The sequence below is a fragment of the Euprymna scolopes genome, chromosome 39 (assembly GCF_053919585.1).
Source record: "Euprymna scolopes isolate OS-2025 chromosome 39, ASM5391958v1, whole genome shotgun sequence".
Lineage (NCBI taxonomy): Eukaryota > Metazoa > Mollusca > Cephalopoda > Sepiida > Sepiolidae > Euprymna > Euprymna scolopes.
Window position 1 is genome coordinate 5966476 of NC_136520.1, and position 7857 is coordinate 5974332.

Consider the following 7857-nt stretch of genomic DNA (forward strand, 5'->3'; position numbering starts at 1 on the left):
TTTGAACCCATGCATATATATGCATATATATGAAACTTCATATATAAGGTATTTGAACCCATGCATGTATATGCATATATATGAAACTTCATACATAAGGTATTTGAACCCATGCATATATATGCATATATATGAAACTTCATACATAAGGTATTTGAACCCATGCATATATATGCATATATATGAAACTTCATACATAAGGTATTTGAACCCATGCATATATATGCATATATATGAAACTTCATATATAAGGTATTTGAACCCATGCATATATATGCATATATATGAAACTTCATATATAAGGTATTTGAACCCATGCATATATATGCATATATATGAAACTTCATACATAAGGTATTTGAACCCATGCATATATATGCATATATATGAAACTTCATATATAAGGTATTTGAACCCATGCATATATATGCATATATATGAAACTTCATATATAAGGTATTTGAACCCATGCATATATATGCATATATATGAAACTTCATACATAAGGTATTTGAACCCATGCATTTGGGATTTTGCCGGGGAAAATCGGTGCAAAAGTGTGAAAATTTAAAAAAATTAAATTTGCCAGGTGAAGGTCGAACGACAGCATTATGACTATGCATGCATAGCGTAATAGCTATTAGTTCATGTTTTAATTTTTAGCCTTGTTTTGATAATACAGTCATTAATGTCAAAGGAAAAAGTAAATCCTAAGCTTAACATTTTGGTTCCGATTCTTGGCGGTGGCGCACGAGTCATTTTTTGAAAAAACTTTTAAAATCATTACTATATATTGGGTTCAATATAATCTATATATATATAAGCGAAAATGTTTGTATGTGTGTTCGCTTTTTCTGTATGTCTACAAAAGGCTTCTTTCAGAGAAGCGGTCGGTCGGTTCACAACTTTTTAAAACTTTTTATATCACATATAAATCGTAATATCTCACAGTTAACAACGAAGCTCGCCTGTCTATTTAATTTGCTCGATTTCGGGAAGATAAATATTCAATATTTGTCGCTCGCCGCATGTGGGTTAGTCGTTTTCCTATAACATCTTGGGGGGGGGGCGGGAAAGTGTTCAGCAGTAAATGAAATCCCGCAGTCAAACTTGACCTAATTAACTCATTAAAACGAGCACCTGCTAAATCCAAATAATTAAATAAATTCAAACGTGTTTCCGTAATCATGTCGCTGTGGGGCAATGGTTAACGTCGCACGTTTTTTTTTTCACAACTTTGCCTCAACGGTTCGGGTTTGATCCTCACACTTACTTTTTTTTTACCCCCCCCCCCAAACACACACCTCCAAACACCCGGGCAACGCCGGGTACCCCTCGCTAGTATAATAATAAATATGATATATGCATCAATCAAGCGTAATTAATGACCGAGGCCATGCAGGGTGGCCTGCTAGTACATATATATATAAATTTGTATTCCCGTCTATCTGTTCACAATTTGATTAATATATAAAAAACGTGTCTTTGATCTTTCATTTATTTCTATATATAGCATTATACTTGCAAAAATATACAATTAAGAGACCACCTTATTTGCATATGACATTAAAAAAAATCGATTTTACTAAATAGCGCAAACTTAGTTAATGTTTTTAGCAAGAGAATTATTTTAAGTATTCTATTTAAAATTGTTATTTAATAAATTTTAAACAACAATTATATTGATAATATATTTAATTTAATTTATTTTGGAATTAATATTTCCAACAGCGACCTTTTTTAAAAATTTTTTTAGAGTTATTTGCCCCTAGATGCTATTCATAAAAAAAAAAAAACGTTTACCAAATATCATTTGGTAATTTCAAAGTTTCTAGCTGGAAAAATAAGTCTGTGTAGATAGAAAAAATGTTTGGCTTTTATTGTTTTTCTTTTAATATAAAAAAAAAAAACACTTACGAAAAAAACTGAAAAGATTTCATTTGTTTGTTTTATTTTATTCCTTACGGCAATACAGAAATCGGTAAATTTTTACCACGTAATTCAGCGTCGTTTAATACCTAAAAAAATGAAACTCCCCTCCCTCCTCTAAATTCCATAATTTACATTTTTTTTTTTGCTTTAATTTCAAACTTAATTTTCTAATTAAAAAGGTAACTTTATACGACGTGACCCAGCGGTGTTTAACCCCTAAAAAAATGGAGATCTACTTTTTTTCAGCCTAATACATTTAAACAGCCTTTATGAATATTATTAGTTTGCAGAAGTGCAAATAAGTGCAAAAAAAATAGAAATTTTGAAAAAAAAATAAAATAAAATATGTTAGAGTGGGGGATCACTTTTCTATATAAATTTAACGTAAAGTGAGCACCCACTTTTTGGACACCAAGCGTTCAATGAGACATGCCACCTCTAGCATTTTTTAAAAGTTTGGCGATTGAGAGGGAGGGAAAAAACTGGGGAGGGGGAATAACATTGGAAACATAAAATAACGATAAATTTAATTATTTTTTATGAGACCATTCTCTACTTTAACCTAACAATTTAATAAACAAAACAAAGCCCAAAATATGACAAATTCAATTTTTTTTTGGGGGGGGGGATGACATTAGAAACATAAAACGGCAAATAAAAAGCAAATCGAAAAGCCCCCCCCTAAAAAAAGCAAATCTGAAATTTCCTTTATTTACAAAAAAAAAAGCCAGTAAAAAAGTGCCCTTACAAAAAATAAAGGTAAATGTGTAGTTTAGCGGCATAAATTATTTGACAGACAAAAAAATTATAAAAACTATTTATTTTTATATAAAACATTATTAGATTCAAAGTCTGAAATAAAACAAAAAAAAATTCATTTTTGTTTTTTTTATCATTTTTTTATTAGACTAAATGTGCACGCCTTACACGTTTAAAATTTGGCCTTTTTAGGTTTGGCAGATTGGCTTTTTTAAGGCCAAATTTGGCCTTTTTTACGCTCTTTCATTACAAAAAAAAAAAATGGCGGCCAAAAACATTGTTCATGAAAAACCTTAAAAAGGCCAAATTTGAAAAAGCAATATAGCGGCCTCGAATAATAAATATAAATGATAAAAAAATAAAAATGAAGTTTTTTTTTCTGGTTTTATTTCAGCCTTTGGGTCTAGCAATGTGTTTTATATAAAAATAAATAGTTTTTATATTTTTTGTCTGGCAAATAATTTACGCCGCTAAACTACACATTTACCAAAATAAAAAATAAACGCACGCATTTTTTTAGGTTCACAAAATTGTGCATTTTCTTAGGACAGTGATCCCTTCTGTCGCAATATCTGGTGGAGAGTGTATCAGATACTTCTTTTTGGGGGCGATTACATTTACATGTTTTTATCCGTTCTTTTATTTTTGAAATTTTTGTGGGGGGGGGGTATCCACGTTACCCATGATGAAAATGATTAGTATAACAGCCGTGTTTCAAACGACACTTCATGTCAATCCAGGCAACGCTGGGTACCCATGCTAGTATATATATATATATATATATATATATATATATATATATATATTCTTTATGTAAATACAGTCATTTCTTGCTACAATGTGCAGACCGTTTCAATCATATTAGATATCATCAGTCAAGAAAAATTAAAAAGGTTCCTGACCTTTTCAAATTTTGAGGAGATAGAAATTGTCAGTCATGGCAATAGGCAAAGATTTAGGTTCTTATCAACATTCATTTATTTTCAATTTTTGGATATCTTCCTACCTGAAAAAAAAAAAAAAAAAAAAAAAAAAAAAAATATATATATATATATATATATACTGGACCCTTCCAACCACCTCCTGCCTGACTTTCCTTTGCGGACAGACGCTACGCTAGACAATCTAAAAATCACCCCTGCTCAGGTACACACTATTATAAAAAACCTTGACACTTCAAAAGCATGTGGACCTGATCTCATTCCAGCTGTGCTATTAAAAAAGTGCTCAGCCGAAGTAGCTCCAGTTCTCTCCAAACTCTACAACAAATGCCTTAATGAATCTTGCTTTCCAGGCTGTTAGAAAACTGCTTCTGTGGTACCAATATTCAAGAATTCTGGCGAAAGAACTGACCCATCAAATTATCGCCCCATTAGCCTCCTCCCACTTTTCACCAAAATATTTGAGACCATAATTAACCATGCTCTAGTCCGGCACCTTACAGATGCTAAACTTCTGACTGACAAACAATATGGATTTAGACAAGCCCGTTCCACAGCTGACATCCTCACTGTAATCTCTGAACGTATATACCATTCACTGGACAAAGCGAGGGATGGCAGAGCAGTAGCTCTAGATATATCTAAGGCTTTTGACAGGGTATGGCACAAGGGTCTCCTCAGGAAAATTAAATCATATGGTATCACTGGTAAAATACTTAACATAATTAAATCCTTCTTAGATAAGAGAAAAATCCAGGTTGTCCTTGACGGTCGTACATCTAAACAGTGTGATATAAATGCAGGAGTGCCTCAGAGGTCTATCCTTGGACCTCTATTGTTCCTAATATTTATTAATGACCTCCCCGACAAAACTGCCTCTGAGATGGGTATATATGCTGATGACACTACACTCTATAACAGGCATGACAGGAAAACAAATGAACACATATCTAAAGTAATGGTAAAAACACTACAGGATGACCTCCAATCCGTAGTGGAATGGGGACATAAATGGATGGTCACATTCAATGCTGCCAAGACTAAACTGGTTTCCTTCAATAATTACAAGAAACCTTCTCTGCCACCAATAGCAATGGCCAGTGACTCCCTGTCTGAGAGTACATCTTTCAAACTGCTTGGCCTAACGTTCACAGGAAACATGAGTTGGAACAATTATATTGAAAACATTGCCAGGGCCACTGCAAAAAAGCTAGGCTCTCTCTACCGTGCTAGAAAACTACTGACACCTGAGAGTATCCTGTACCTCTATAAGGCCACCATTCGTCCATGTATGGGGTATTGTTGTCACATTTGGGCTGGTGCATCTGCTACTAGTCTCTCACTCCTAGACAAGGTTCAAAAAAGAGTCGCAAATCTGATAGCCCTGAACTGGCATCTAAGCTTCAGTCTCTGTCCCATCGTCGAAACGTTGCATCCCTTTGCCTGTTCTACAAGTATTTTAATGGTGAATGCTCTGACGAACTGCAGACACTTGTACCCCCACGACGTAGACACCCTCAACAAACCCGACAGGCAGCTAAATCCCACCCCCACACAGTAGAGATCCCTAGATGTAAAAGATCTTTCTACTCCAGTAGTTTCTTCCCCAGAACCGCTAGACTCTTGAATTCCATTCCAGGTTCCTGCTTCCCTAACTGTACTGACATGCAGAAGTTCAAGTGCAACGTGAACAGACATCTTGCTGCCCAAATCCCAACATAGTGCCCCAGTAGTTGCTTCCCCTGATAGTAGCCCCCTACATCAAAGTGGCAATTTGCCTTGTTTGGGGTGAAAATGTAATTAAAAAAAAAAAAATATATATATATATATATATATATATATATATATATATATATATAAGTTAGAAAAGCATTAAAAAACAAAAAAACAAATAACTCTGTCAATTTTCAGTCTACAGACTCGAGATTTGACACAGGGATTATTGAGATTTGGGAAAATCTTTTTGATCAGTTTTCGGCCAGAAATTTGACTGTTAAGGGGTCAAAGTTCAACGATTTGACCTTTGAGAACTCTACCAAACTCCTCTGCCAATTTTGAATCTAAGCACTTGAAATTCTAGATATAGGTTACTTGGACAGGGATCTAACTTTATAATTTTATTTGAGCCCAAAACAATAAATGTAAAGGGGTCATAATTGGGGTCAAAGTTATAAAAAAATTGACCTATGCGATCTCTACCAAATTACTCAGCTAATATTTGGTCTAAATATTTGAAATTTTACATAAATGGTATTCAGACATAGCGCAAACTTTTTAATCATTTTTTTCTGAAAATTTAGCTTTCAAGCGGTCAAAGGTCAACAGATTTTACCTTTACAGTTTCTAGCAAACTATTAAGCCAATTTTTGGTCTAAACATTTGAAATTTTACATAAAGGGTATTCAGACATGCAGCAAGCTTTTTAATCAGTTTTTGGGCAAAAATTTGGCTGCCAAGATGTCAAAGTTGAAAGAGTTGACCTTTGCAGACTCTACCAAACTCCTTTGTCAAATTTAGAGTCTAAACACTTGAAATTTTAGATGTAGGTTACTTGGACATGGGTCAAACATTTTAATTTAATTTGAGCCCAAAACAATAAATATTAAGGGGTCAAATTTAAAACAAATTGACGTCTGCAGTGTCTACCAACTTTTCTCTTTGGTAGTTAAGGAAGTTTATTATATAGAAAGGCATTACCATACATATTCACACTTTTTAATATATAAAGTTGCTAGCACTGTCTCATCGACGAAATGTTGCATCCCTCTGCCTGTTCTACAAGTATTTTAGCGATGAATGCTCTGACGAACTGCAATCACTTGTGCCCCCACGACGTGAGCACCCTCGACAAACCTGACAGGCTGCTAAATCCCACCCCCACACTGTAGAGATCTCTAGATGTAAAAGATCTTTCTACTCCAATAGTTTCTTCCCCAGAACCGCTAGACTTTGGAATTCCATTCCATGTTCCTGCTTCCCCAACAGTACTGACGTGCAGAAGTTCAAGTGTAACGTGAACCGACATCTTGCTGCCCAAATCCCTACATAGTACCCCAGTAGTTGTTGCCCCTGATAGTAGCACTCTACACCAAAGTGGCAATTTGCCTTGTTTGGGGTGAAAATGTAATAAAAAAAAAAAAGTTATGAACAGTACATAGGGCCCAGGCAAAGCCGGGTGGAACTGCTAGCTGATGAAATAATAAAAATTAAGTTAAAAAATGGATAGCATAGCCATCAATTTGCACACAAGTCGCAAATATAACAATGGAGTATTGGCCCAAACGATTAAATGTCCGAAGGCGCAAAAAACAAAAAATTAATTTTATGTTATTATAAATTCCGATAAAACTTGCGGAGAATGCTCTCTTTTATGGTTGTTTTAAAAAATGGAACGGATATTTAAATTTCGTTCTGTTTTAATCTGTTTTTTTTTTTTTTATTGCGCATACTCCCCAAAAATTCAAAAGTAATCGAGCGAATAACATTAAACAGATGAAAGATTTTTTTTTATATATAAAAATAAAATTTTATTAACAAAAACGAGAGAATTTCATTTTTAATTTTTAAACGAAAAAAGTTAATTTGGTATTTTTCACCACAAGTCCAACTCCCCATTCACATTTGAAATGTCGACTTTTATAGGTTTTGGGTATGCTTACAACAAATAAACACCCCAACCTTCCTATGTTAAGAACGGCTTTCGAAATAGACATCCCTAACCTCCTTATGTTAAGAACATTTCAGACATATAATCGTTTTGGGCAATACTTAAGTATGAGCAAAGTGAATGCCGATGCTCAAAATGGATAAACATTTTGACCCCTCCCTTTACTTAAAAATTCACCAAAAATCAGGAAATTAACCAATTTTAATGAAATTTTCAATATTTATAAAATGATGATCACGGAATATATTGTATCCATTATTTTTATTTAAATCTTAGTGAAAATGTATTATTTTGTTTAAATAAAAAATACCTTTACTAAAGTTATGACATGACCATCTATGGCAACACATCAAAGGCCGTAAATGACAATGTTCTCTCTGATTCTCTCTCCTCTGATCTTGAGCGCGTGGTACAGTGGGGGAAGAGATACCTGGTTACTTTTAGTGCATCTAAAACCAAGCTCCTATTTTTACATCATCAACGCTCTGATCCCCATCTGGCATCAATTGAAATGGATGGCTCTCATCTTGGGGAGGCCTCATGTTTTGACAAGCTTCT